We start from the raw sequence: 13,427 nt of genomic DNA on the forward strand, positions 1-13,427 counted from the left end.
AGAGAGAGAGAGAGAGAGAGAGAGAGAGAGAGAGAGAGAGAGAGAAGGCACATGCCATGAAGATCAGAGGACAAGCCTCAGAAGTTGGTTCTTCTGCCACATTGTGGGATTCAGAGCTCCAACTCAGGTTTTCAGGCCTGCTCACAAGCTTCTCTACCTGATAAGCCATCTTGCTGATCTTAATTTACGTTTAGATCCCATTTTACATCTTTGTCTTATCTTTATATCTTTCTATATAAGAACTTTGATCACCCCACCCCTTCTGTTTTTAGACAGGGTCTTACTGTATGGGTCTAACTGTCCTGGAACTTGCCGTGTAGACAAGACTGGTTTTGAACATACAAAGTTCTGCCTGCCTCTACCTCCCAAGGGCTGGGACTAAAGGCACTTACCCCCACCCCCTACTGCATTTTATTTTAAATATTTATTTTGAAATTGCTAGTTCATGCAAATGAGGTGCATCTCTTCCTGCTTTTGTCCAGTGGGCAGTGAGTGGCCTTATTCCATCTTCCCTCTGCTTGGTACTGGTGTAGCGATATCTCTCTGCACATTGGCCACAGTATGGCCTGTGCGGCAGCAGCACAAAGAGGAGTGTTACAAGGATGTCAGGTTTAAGGCAGAGGCTTTCTGGTTTGAGGAGGTCCTGAGATAGGTAGGTGCACAAGAGTTTAGTTTCCTGAGGACTTGCTTTCCACTTCATGTACCCATTCACCCTCAGGCATCACTCTGTTACCAGGCTGGCCTTGAATTCTTCCTCTGCCTTTTGCCTTGACCTCCCAACTTCATTTTAAGGGGAAAGTCTCATAGCCTGGGTGCCACCATGAGAGGTTATACTGGACACTACCTTAAGGTTGAAGAACATCCCTACCTTCCTACCTTCCTACCCTGAGTAGGAAGGAAGTCTTGTTCTAATACTGTTACCCATGATACAAACATTAGCAGTGACGCAAGCATTAGGTATGAATTTTGAGATACTGGTTCTGTTTACATTGATCAAATAACTTAAATAATTTAAAAATAATTCCTAAAGCTAAATAAAGTTCTTATTTGATTGTTTGTGGATGTTAGGGCACCTTCCTACTTCAGGAGTCACTTGCCTACCTCCCAAGGGACTTAAGTTCTGCTTTTCTACCTCAGAGCCTGAGTTCCAAGAAGCTACCATGCCCAGACTCTGTTCACTCCACCTCCAGCCCCTGCTATCTGCAGCTGTTTCGTAGGTCATTTCTCAAAAGTCCCAAGGAAACAACTAAGACCTTTCCCTCTCACCCCACAGAGTAAGCGGTGTGAAGGACGTGTGACTTCATTTTCCAGTCAAATGAGTAGCTTGTCACAAGGGATATTCTTGACTAAGTATTAACAGTTGGCTACGGTTAATAAAGCAGTCTGCCTGTGAAACCTAATATGAGGCTCCCTGGTCATGCAGGAGTAGCATCTATGCCTTGGAACACCATGTCCAACTGATGAACACTTGAAGAGTGTTCTGACAGCTAACAAAATCATGAGGTCATTCCATGTGTAAATTGCTGTTGGACACGAATGCAGGCAGAGCTAGGACTGAGTGAGCCCTTCCAGAACCCTCGAGTATGTTAAGGAAGCGAGAGGCGATAGTATAGTACAGCCCTGCAAGACTGGCAACTGAAGGAAGACACAGCTGCTGGTAGATATCAGGGGAGAATGAGGCTCTGGAGAGAGGGAGGGCGAGAGGCGATAGTATAGTACAGCCCTGCAAGACTGGCAACTGAAGGAAGACACAGCTGCTGGTAGATATCAGGGGAGAATGAGGCTCTGGAGAGAGGGAGGGCAGGCGAGCAGGGCAGGGTTGGAACATATCTAGAAGAGAAAGGGAGGAGTGAACCTGGAGAAGAGCTTAAGATGTCCAAGGTGAGAATGAAAGTAGATGACAGCACAAAAGAATTGAAGACCTAGGGGACTGGAGAGAGCATCGGCTGCTCTTCCAGGTGACCAGGGTTCAATTTCCAGCACCCACATGACAGCTCATCCCTGTGTGTAACTCCCGTTCCAGGGCTTCTGACATCCTCACACAGACACACATCAGGCAAAACACCAGTGAACATAAAATAAAAATAAATTATATCTTTAAAAAAGAATTGAAGGCCTTTACTTGCGTTCTGAAGTCAGTTGGATCAAATGACCCTCTAAGACACAAAGGATATCCTTGAGGCCCCTTGTTTAAAAGCCATTTCTGCAGCACACAGAGATAGCGCCGTAGATTTTGGTATTGAAATGAGATGCCCCCTACCTGAGAAGAAAATGCAAATAAGAGGGGTAGTAAACCTGTTAGACTCTTCCCCACTTCCACAGAGGTTACATTTAACATCCCCACAGAAGGAGCTAGAAATCCAGAGTCATGTGATGCAGGAATGGTAATGGATGCAGTCTTCAGATAACCTTCTGGACCACAATCCAGCTCAGGGTCACATGTTGCATTTAGTTGTATCTCCCCAGCTGCCTCAATCTGTAACAGCTTCTCAGTCTTTCTTTAATCTTTGTGACTTAAATATTTGAATGTTTATAGAAGGATCACTGATTTTGGTCTTGCTGGTGTTTCCTCACCATCTAGTGTGGGTTGGGCAGTTAGCAAGAGCTCCACAGAAGTAATGTGCCCTGTGAAGGGCGTCCTGTCAGGAGGTAGTCGACTCAGGATCTTTCATAACTGGTAATGTTCATAGCAGCACTTGGTCAAAGTGGTATACAGTGTAAAACTGCTGTTTTGTTTTTGTAGTTAGTAAGTACGCTGGGGTTAAGTTCAGTGGTAGAGTACTTAACTGGGTTCAGTCGCTCGTACTGGAGGTGGGGTTGTGTTTTAGGCCAAACATGATGGTATATGCCTATGATCCCAGGAGAGTGAGGCAGGAGATTGCTGTCAGTTTTAAGTTAATTCAGACTATATATTCTAGGTCAGCCAGCGCTACAGAGTGAGGCCATGTCTCAAAACAAGAAAGAGTATTGAGGGGACAGCATGTGTTCCAGGACTGAATAAAAAGGAATGTATCAATATGGAACAGAATTTAGAAAGTTTCCATGGGAAGGTCTCATCAGAGAGGAGTAAAGCCAGGTGCGAGAGTGACAGCTCTGGAGGGACAGTGGTCCTTGCTTTCGGGAGGCCAGGCTCTACCTAGAGCCTGGAGCTGCAGTAGGGCCGCTCAGTCCCGGAGGGAGAAGTACCCTGTCTCAGAAGTCAGGCAGTATCTGAAGCTGGTGTGCGGTGCAGTGGGGGACGGTCTCCCTGCAGGATATAGCAAATCCTGCTTCTCGCCTAGAGAGCTTTGCCTCCCCCCCCCCCCAAGGGGGCTTCCCAGCAGATTTCCGCTTCTCTCTGGCTCAAGATGTTGCTTCAAGATGTGCTTCTTCCCGGCTCCAGCAAAAAGTTATTTCTTTCTGCTCCACCTTGCTCAGCCCCCTAAGGGGACATCTCAGCGAGGTTCTTTTCTTTTCTGTGCTGGTGAATGAAGATCTTCACCCAAGACTCTTTTGAGAAAGAGATTTATTTGGGAAGGAGGAGTCCAGGAGAGTAGTTCTCCCTGCCAGGGTGGGAAAGCACAGCCCACAACTGAACAGGCCGAGGGGCTTATATAGGGCTTCTTAGGGGTGGAGTGTCTCCAGAGAGAAGACTTCCTGCTCAAGGATTGGTTAGTTTTCCTGCTCAGAGATTGGTTGGTTTTGTTGGTCAGTTGGTCAGGTGCAGAGGTGGCCTTGATTTCAGGGCCAAACTGTGTTTCTTTCACTGGTTATTTTTTTTTTTTAAGTAAATAAGTGGACAGTTTATTAATTTGTTGAACTTTTTGTTTGAAAATCTACTAATGGGGCTAGAGTGATGTTTCCCCAGTTAAAAGTACTGGCTGCTCTTCCAGAGGACCTGAGTTTGATTCCCAGAGCCCACGTAGCAGATCAAAACCATCTGTAACTCCAGTCCTAGGGGGTCCATGCCCTGTTCTTTTTTTATTCACTCCAGTTGCACACCACAGCACAGACCCCATGGACATGCCAGCTCACACGCTGCACACAAGAGGGTGGCATACTCGCTGGTTCTGTTTATACTCTTTGGCTCTCATTTTAGGGCCAGGGTGCATTCTTTCACTGGCTCTAATTCTAGGGACAAAGTGTGTTTCTTTGGCACTGGTTCAGGGTCAGGGTGTTTCTTAGGTTCTGGGTTCAGGACTAAAGTGTTTCATTCACTGGCTCAGGTCTCAGATCTAGGGTGGGTTTCTTTGACTCACTCTGGTTTCAGGGCTAGGGTGAGTTTCTTTGGCTGGCCCCTTTTCACTACATTAGGTGTGTATATCCAGAGTAGGACACTAAATAAAACTGGAGCAAAGTGCAGCTGTTTGAAATGTCTATCCTAGGAGTTAAGTACTTGGGAAATCAGTCCAGCTGACAGGAATGCTTGAGCGGGATTGAAGTCAGACAAGCAGCACAGATCACTAGTAAACCACATATGCACGAGTTCCATCAGCTTTACAGTCACAACTCCGGGACCTGGGGCAGGAAAGTGTGTAAGTTGTCCTGGGTGTACTGAATCCAGAGGCATCGCTCTCGGGGGGGGGGGGGGGGGGGGCAGTATTGACACAGCCTTAGCACACAGGTGACGTGGTCAGCAAGGGGCCAGTGGGTTAGGTGACACGGGGATTTGGGTGCTTGAAGCAGGGAGTGTTGAGAGGTGCTGCAAGTGTGAATAGCTGCTCCGTAAGTGTGAGGACACAAGCAAGAGAGATGTGGTGAGAAAAGCAGACTACATACTGACTAGTGGGTCCAGAGAGTTGGGTGTGGCCACAATAAGGACACCAGTCAGATCAAACATGACCAACCAGTTCTCTCTGTGGCATCCCCCTACCCCCCACGGTTTCTCTATGTAGCCCTGGCTGTTCTGAAACTCACTCTGTAAATCAGCCTCCTGAGTGCTGGGATTAAAGGCACATACCACCACTGCCCAGCTTTCTCTGTGGCGTCTTAAGACAAGTAAATGCTTGCTGAATTACTAGCCTCGTAAACACCACCACCACCATGGAGTGGGGAAGGGGGTTGCTTGCTTTTGTTTAATCAGTTGGAAATTGTTCAAGAAACCAAACATAGTTGAAATAATTAAGACCCTGGCTTTGATCCCCACCTGTATCAATGAATACTCAAACAATAAATAGATAAAATAAACAAGTGATAAATTGGCAGAACATTCAAAGAAGTCTGAAAGAGTGAGTGAATGAGTGAAAAGTAAGAGGAGGCGGCAGATGGTACTCAACTTGATGTGTGTTCCTTTAGACTAGTAGCTCTCAATCTTCCTGTTGCCATGACCCTTTATGGTGAGCCCCAACCATAAAATTAATTTCATTTTTACTTCATAACTGTACTTTTGCTACTGTTATAAATCATAATGTAAATATTTGATATGCAGAGTATCTAATACTCGACCCCCAAGGAATCATGACCCAAAGGTAAAGAACCATTGTTTTAGACTGCAGTTATAGGAACTAGGTTGTAAATTGAGCAAAAGGCACACTTACCTTTGAACTTACTGGTTTCCCATAGAGAGTAATACACAGTGTGGGTGTGCTGTGACTCAAGATTTCCAAAACAGCCAGCATGGAAACAAACTGTTCTCGTGAAAACAAACAGGTACTCAACTTCAGTTAGTTGAGTACCAGATGCAGAAATTGGCTTTTCTTGGGGTTAGCTTGGGGAGGTGTCCACACTGACTATATGCACACCAGGAGCCAAGTTTAGAGTACTTAGTCCTTAAGCGAAATGGCAGCCTTATTGTCAGCCAGTCTGTTCCTTGCTCACACTGTAACTTGGTCAGGCAGATACTGCTCTAATTAATTTGTTGACTCCCTTCCATTGATTACAATTCTTTTTTCCCCATCACAGATAATTTGTTTCTTTGTTCATCATTAAAGTCAAGTCTGTTCTTATCCAGTACCAGACAGCATTTGATTCCTAATTTTAGTACCACCTTCCTTTCTTTCTTAAAGATTAGCTTAGTTGTTAATTTGCTTTGCCTATTTGTTGAAACGGTAGTGCTGGGGAAGTTAAGTGGGGGCGTCTGAATTTAGTGGATTCTTTCAAGAAGTAAACCAAACAAGCTGCCCCCCCCCCCCAGCTAAATAGTTTTTCACAATCTAGGCTGCTACTTGTAAGCACTCTTGCTTATGCCTTCTCAGTGGGGTTTTACAGGGTTGCTCTGCCCTTGAGATCCTGTGTCTGCTGCACATATGGAGCACCTACAAGCTCTCAGTGTAGCAAAAGAGAACAGTAACTGGGAAATTACAAGGAACAGAAGAATCACGCAGCTGTGAGAAAGAATGTGTGGCAAAACTTGATAGTCAGTGAGTATGTGACAGAATGAATATACCTGGGAAAACTTGTGAAAAAGTGATCCTGTACCATACTGAGCTAAGCACTGCAGGAGAAAGGGAGTTGGCCAAGAGGTGGGTGCAAAGGACACATGAGCATAGATGAAACCACACACACAAGGACTCTGAGGGAAGACATCTATGTCCAGAACATTGTGGGTAGAGGGGGGAGAAATTAGAGTGCAGGTCTAGGTTAGACAGGAGGGCCAGACTTTGTAGGGGTTATAAGTCATTTTAGAAAGAGTTTGTACTATTCTAAGAGGAGTAGTCATTGCAGCATTTTAAATAGAATACCTTTGTCTTTTGTTAGGGTGTGGAAAAGCATGTAGAGTCTAACAGGAATGCAAGGAAGTCAGTAGGCTGTGGAGTAGTTTCGGCAGGAGTCACAGGACTTTGATGATGATGACAGGAAACAACAGATGGCTGGATCTGGGAGAGTTGGAGACTTAGCCATTGGATTAGTTCAGAGGAAGGAAGGGTTGATGATGAACCTTGAGTTTCTGACATGTGCAGAAACACCTGTATTGCTACCTGAACTAAGTGGACAGCAGCGTGAGTTGTTTCAGGTACATTGGGTTTGAGGTAGGTAGTGTACCATAAGACATCTAAATAGAGACATTTTCTATTGACTGCTAAGTGGGAAAACCTGGGAGAACTGGAGATAGGAATCTGTGAGGCATCTGCCTTTAGGAATTAATTAAAGCAGTGGGTGTGGATGAGATCATTTAGAGAGAGACTGCAGAATGACAAAAGGAAGGAAGACCTCATACCTGGCCTTGTGAAATGTTTGATAATTAAAGGTTTTGTTAAGGAGGACAACCGGAAAAGGAGACCAAGAAGCCACCAGAGAGGTGGGAAAGGTAACAATTAGGATAGGAAGGGTGGAGTAAGCAGCAAGTCCAGCCTCTGCAGGACCCAGGCACAGTGAAGGTGGGGGATTGCTCTTAGTGGGGTGCAAGTCACTGTCCGGTTAGCCAGAAGCAATCAGGTGTAGGGTAGGTGCCATGAACAAGGAAAGAGATGTGGATTGTGGCAAACATGGGCAGATATTTGAGAGACTTACTTATGGGTGAGGTGTAGCTGGGAGGAGTTGTGGTGTCCAGGAAGAGCTTACTTGGTTCTGTTAAGGGAAATCTTGACCATGTGTAAAAACTGAACCGTGGATGAATTGGGAATTGGCTGTATAAGAAGAAGAGATAAAACAGGGGTTCCCAAGAGGGCAGGAGGGCATCAGAATCCAAAAGCAAGTGAGCATTGAGAGGTGGACGGGTGTAATTCCATTGTCATTGGCTCCCCACCCATCATGTGGCAGGTAGTACGTCTTCTGAAAAGGAAGGGGCTTTCGGCTCACAAGCTCCTATTTTGTTCCTTCCTCTCTTGTGTAAAGACAGCCTTATTGTGATAGAATTTGCCGTGCAGTTCACCCTTTTAAGGTATATAATTCCTTGTCCTTCTAGTTTGTTTATGGATAGAGTGACCCTAACTGCAGTCAGTTCCAGAGCATTTCGTCACCTCACAGTGAGACTGTTGTCCTTTAGCTGTTGCCATCAGAAGAAAGCATGGGATTTGACCTGAATTCAAACTTTAAAATCATAATGATTTCAAAAGGGATGAACTAAGAGTTTCTAAGAGCATTAAAACTTGAGTCTAACCAGAAAGCAAAGGAGGCTACAGGAGACCTGCCATTTAGGATCATGGGTATAAAACTACCAAGGAATACACTCAGAAACCCTAGTAAGTGCAGATTTTTTTCCTTGTCATTGAGAATCACTTGGAATAAAGGTTAATGAGATGAAACTGAAAAGGCAGTGCATATAAACATTATAATAGAGTCAGTCCTGCGGTTAAACGGTTTCCTCTTGGTCCAGAAAAATTACATTTGGGGTTCTGTGGTCAGAAATTTCTCAATCCCACCTGGCTCTGCGGTCCCACAGCCACTTATAAAATAATCACTCAGAGGCTTATTAATTACAAACAATATGGTGGATGGCCTCAGCTTCTTGCTAGCTAACTCTTGCACCTTAAATAACCCACTCCTATTAATCTATATGTTGCCACGTGGCCGTGGCGTTCCTAGTCTACTGGCATCTTGTTGCTCCTTCTGCTGTGGCCGGCATCTCTCTCGATTCCACCCTTCTTCTCTCTGTATCTCTGCTTGGATTCCCCACCTGGCTGTAAGCTTTCTTGCCATAGGCCAAAACAGCTTTATTATCCAGTGGGAGCCACACATATTCACAGCATACAGAAAGACATCCCACAGCAGGGTTCCTTATTGCATGTGAGGTGTTGAACTATTCAGAAATCTAAGTACTGTAGATAATAAAGTAGATACTAGACCAGAAAAGGTCAGCTTTGCTGAACATAGATACTTAAGATTTCATAGTAGGATTGATGAAGGGCAATTTGTAAGCATTTAGAAGGGAAAGCCTTAGTAATCAGAATAGGTTTGATAGTTACTTTTTAAGTCAGAGTCACACTATACAACCCTAGCTGGCCTGGGACTCAAAAAAGATCTGCCTCCCTCTGCCAGGATTAAAGGCACGGACCACTGCACCTGGTCAAAATGGTTTAGTGCAAAGATTTTATTAAATTAGCTTCATTTTATTTTCTTACAGTCAGAATATGAAAGAAATGCCATTTTATCAAGATAGTTAACAAAAATCTTGATAAATACAATTTGCAAATAGTGCTGAGTAGCAATACCCCAAAATTATTAAATCATTACTGAAAAGAGTGGGTAGTTCAAAGATATGATATAAGCCCAATTGTGGTTCTTTCCTTCTAGATGTTTTGGCTAGCAATTTAGGCAGGCCACAGGGGCATAACTAGACAGATGATTCAACTGTAAGAATAGTGTAATAGGCAATTTACTGAGTGTCCTTCAGAACACCGAGATGTCAATGCAGCCGGGGGTTGGGCTGATGATAATGCAGTTGAGTGGTGACGTGGGGAAAGTGAAAGCCTTACAGTGCAGTCTCATGCACTCCAATTGGCCTTAACTTGTAGCAGCCATGGAAGGCAGAGGTTCACTCCATGCTAAGTTCTTCCCTGCATTTATGATTGCCCAAATTTTTAAAGATTCCCTTAAGCTGTGTCAGCATCTCTCAGGGAAGCAGTGCTGTGCCATGTGCAAGATCTTCTGTATCATTTCATCGGGGGCAGGGGTGGGACATTCATTACCCTCCCTTTCTTAGAAGAGTAATTTACAAAGTTGAGAAGAGGTTTTCTGGAGATGATAATTTAAAGGAAGATGGGCATACTACTGCAAATAGACCTTTGAGTGGAAGAGAGGTTACTGCTTGGGACATCAGACAATATTGAGGCCATGTTTGTCTGATTCTGAGATCTGCTAATACAGCATTACTGGAGGCACGGTGAAGTTGTGTGATCATTTGGTAAGAAGTTTCCATGGTTGGTTGTAAAGGGATTCTTGGGGGCTGGTGTCCTATAAATCTGAATTAACTTGACCTTTGAGGTTTATTTCTAGGTTCTTTTTATGTAGGTTTTTACAGCCTTTATGTTTTACTATTCAATCCATTTAAGGGGCCTTTGTTGATTTATAGCAAGCCTTCTATATTTTGATGGATTTAGTTTTTGTTTGCTTGCTTGCTTGCTTGCTTGCTTGTTTTTATGAGGCAGCTTCATACCATGTAATAATATAAGCTGGCCCTGAATTCATTGTAGCTCAGGCTGGTCTTGAACCCTCAATCCTCCTGCCTTGGATTCCCAAGTAGTGGATCATAAGCATTTGCTACCACCTTTATCTGTGTGGGGTTTTCTTTAAGTGTTTGCTTTAAGGCATATGTTCACACCATCTCTAACTTCTAACAACCCGTCTTTAAGAAATACGGTTCTGTGTTGGCTACACCTCTCGAGGTATTGCTGTCGTGCATTTTTGTTCTACATGCAGTAACCTTAGAATATACTATTTTTGCTTTCAACAACCAAATTTTCTTTAATAGTGAAGGAAAATTTCATATTTACCCACATTTTCTTTTTTCCTTTTTTTTTTTTTTTTTTTAAAGATTTATTTATTATGTATACAGTGAGTGTTCTGCCTGCAGGCCAGAAGATGGCACCAGATCTCATTATAAATGGCTGTGAGCCACATTGTGGTTGCTGGGAATTGAACTCAGGACCTCTGGTAGAGCATCCAGTGCTCTTAACCTCTGAGCCATCTCTCCAGCCCTTACTCACATTTTCTTCTCCTCATTTGTATCTTTTAACTTTAATACATCTCAAACTCATTTTTCTTGTTGTTATTTTATTTTGAAATGGGCTCTCTAGGTAGTTCTGTCTATCCTAGAACTCACTATGTAGAATTATCTTTATTTTTGAAACATTTTCTTTGGAGTACAAAATTCTAGGATGATAGAGCTTGGTTATATTTTTTCTCCATAGTTCAAGCAATTCTCCTGTCTTTTAACTACGTGTTTCTGCCAAGAAGTCTGTCGACATTCTTTGCTTTTCTTTGTCTGTGGTCTTCCCCACACCCCACTCCCTTCACCCCCCACTCCCCCGCAGCTACTTTTAAGATTTTCTCTATCACCACATTAAAACATTTCATTGTTCTGAATATCTGTGCACACCTCTCCTCTGGGTCTGTATCTGTGTCTCAGTACATGTGTATACACAGATTTTTCTTTGGGCCGTCAGCTCACAAATAACAACACAGAGACTTATTATTAATTATGAAAGCTTGGCCTTAGCCTAGGCTTGGTTTTTTAACTAGCTCTTATAACTTAAATTAATCCATTTCTACTAATCTGCATCCTGCTTCTTTCTTGTTTCCTGGTGTCTCAAATGCCTAGATTCATCTCTTCTTTTCTCTCCCTGGAAATCCCACCTATACCTCCTGCCTAGTTATTGGCCATTCAGATTTTTATTACACCAGTCATAGCAAATACACCTTCACACAGTGTACAAATACCCTACAATACATGTACACGTGTACATGTGGAGGCCTGAAGAATGTGTTGGAGCCCTCTGAGTTGGAGCTAGAGGCATAATGTGGGTGGTAGGATCTGAGTTCCAGTCCTCATTATTGCAAAACAAATGCTCTTAACCACAGCCATCTCTTTAGCCCGTAATCTTGAATATAATCTTATTTCTTTTTACTTTTTTAAATATGTAAGGGTGTTTTGCCTTCATGTATGTCTGTGTACCACATGCATGCTTGGTGCCCAAGAGGCCAGAAGAGGGCATCATATCACCTATAACTGGAGTTACCAGACTGGGGCTAGAACTCAAACCTGGGTCCTCTGGAAGAGTAGCCAATGCTCTTAACTAGTGAGCCATCTCTCCAGCCACCTTATTCCTATTTCTTACACTTGATATTTATTTACCTTTTATCAATATTTATTTTGACAATATTTATTTTGATTTATTTTTAATCAAATTTATATTTTTTGTTTGTTTAGTGTTTTTTTTAGATAGGATCCCTCTATATAGTCCTCACTATCCTGGAGCTGTGTAGAGACAGCTGGTCTTGAACTCACAGACATCTGCCTGGCTCTGCCTCCCAAGTGCTAAGATAAAAGGTGTGCACCTGGCAAATTCCAAATTGTTTTCATTCATCACATTTTCAAATATTTTGTCTGCCTTTTGCCCTGCTTTGGGGACTATAGTTATATATATTACTTAAAGTTACCCTACCCCTCATAAATGTGATGTCCCCCTGTCCTTCACTCCCATGATTCATTTTTGGATAGTTATTACTACTCACCTTTGCAACGTTTTCTTCTTCAGTGTCTTATCTGCTGTTAATATCCACTGTAGTTTTAACCTCAAATATTACAGTTTCTATTTCTAAGTCTTTATGTCTTCAAATTCTCTATTTAATACCCTTGTTTTTTTTCGTGAATGTGTGGCTATAGTTAATAGTGATTTTTTTCCCCCAGTCTATTACCTGTTTTTTTTTTTGTTTTTTTTTTTTTGTTTTTTGTTTTTTTTTGATTGCTTGTATTTCTAATTTCTCTCCGAACTGGATGTTAAGCTTTGTTGGGTGAGATGAAAGCAGAATGTAGGCTAGGCTCCTTTTGTGTAACTACTGAAGTAAGCCATCTTACTTGGTGCCCTGTGACTTGGAAAGGAAAGACTTCATTTCATCTTACAGCTCACGGTCCATCATGAAGGGAAATCAGCAGAACCTCAAGCAGAGGCCATGGAGTAATGCTGCATTTTAATGGCTTACTCTCACAGTTTGCTCAGTTTACTTTCTTACACCACACAAAGGTACACACCCAGAAGAGGCACCACCCTCTGTGGGCTGGGCCTTCCCACATGGATCATTAATCAAGAAAATGTCCCCAAGGGCTCGTTTAATGAAGACATTTTCTCAATTAAGATTCCTTCTTCCCAGATGACTCTAGCTTGTATAAGGTTGACAAAAACTAACCAGTCCAGGTTTACAGTTTCAGAGGTTCATTGCTTTTAGACTTGAGGCAAGCCAAAAACATGATCCTGATAGAAAGCTGCCTACCTTGTGGCAGTCAGGAATCATAAATAGTAAGAAAAGAGGGGTCTAGGGACAAGGCACATTCCCAGTAACCTTCCCCCAACTAGGCCTTAGTTTCTCAGAAATGCCATCAAATTATTAATCTATCGGTGGATTGATCTACATATGGGATTAGAGCCCTTTTGATCCAATCATTACCCGAAAGCTTACCAGCTACAACCAAGCTTTTCACCCATGAGTCTTTTGGGGGATACTTGAGATCCAAACTATAATACAGACCCTGTACTTTTTCTTCTTCCTCCTCATCTCTGCTTTGTACTGCTCATGCCCCCTGACACTCAGTTGTTAGTCACACACACACCCCATCCCCTATCAGCTCACATGCCTCTTCCGCAGTAGTTTTCTGAGTGTGAGGAGGAACCCAGCCTTGTCATTCCTGTTTCTACTATACATTAGTTGGCTTTCCATTTTATACTCAGTACACATTATCTTTCCTGGGGGAGTGCATGCTGTTCTCTTTCGTGTACACTAACCAGCTCCTGAGGTCAGAGATGGAGCTTGCACATAGGTCTGAGGGTACATAATATAGAAAATGGATTTTTAGC

The 13,427-nt window shown here is 43.1% G+C and overlaps 1 protein-coding gene across 7 annotated transcripts in view; it reads left to right on the forward strand.

The window, feature by feature from the left end:
- Cab39 (calcium binding protein 39) overlaps window positions 1-13,427 on the forward strand; it is an 81,132-nt gene that overhangs the window by 48,377 nt on the left and 19,328 nt on the right. The window lies entirely within an intron of this gene.

Source organism: Peromyscus maniculatus, chromosome 13, assembly GCF_049852395.1.
Source record: "Peromyscus maniculatus bairdii isolate BWxNUB_F1_BW_parent chromosome 13, HU_Pman_BW_mat_3.1, whole genome shotgun sequence".
In the NCBI taxonomy this organism is placed as follows: domain Eukaryota; kingdom Metazoa; phylum Chordata; class Mammalia; order Rodentia; family Cricetidae; genus Peromyscus; species Peromyscus maniculatus.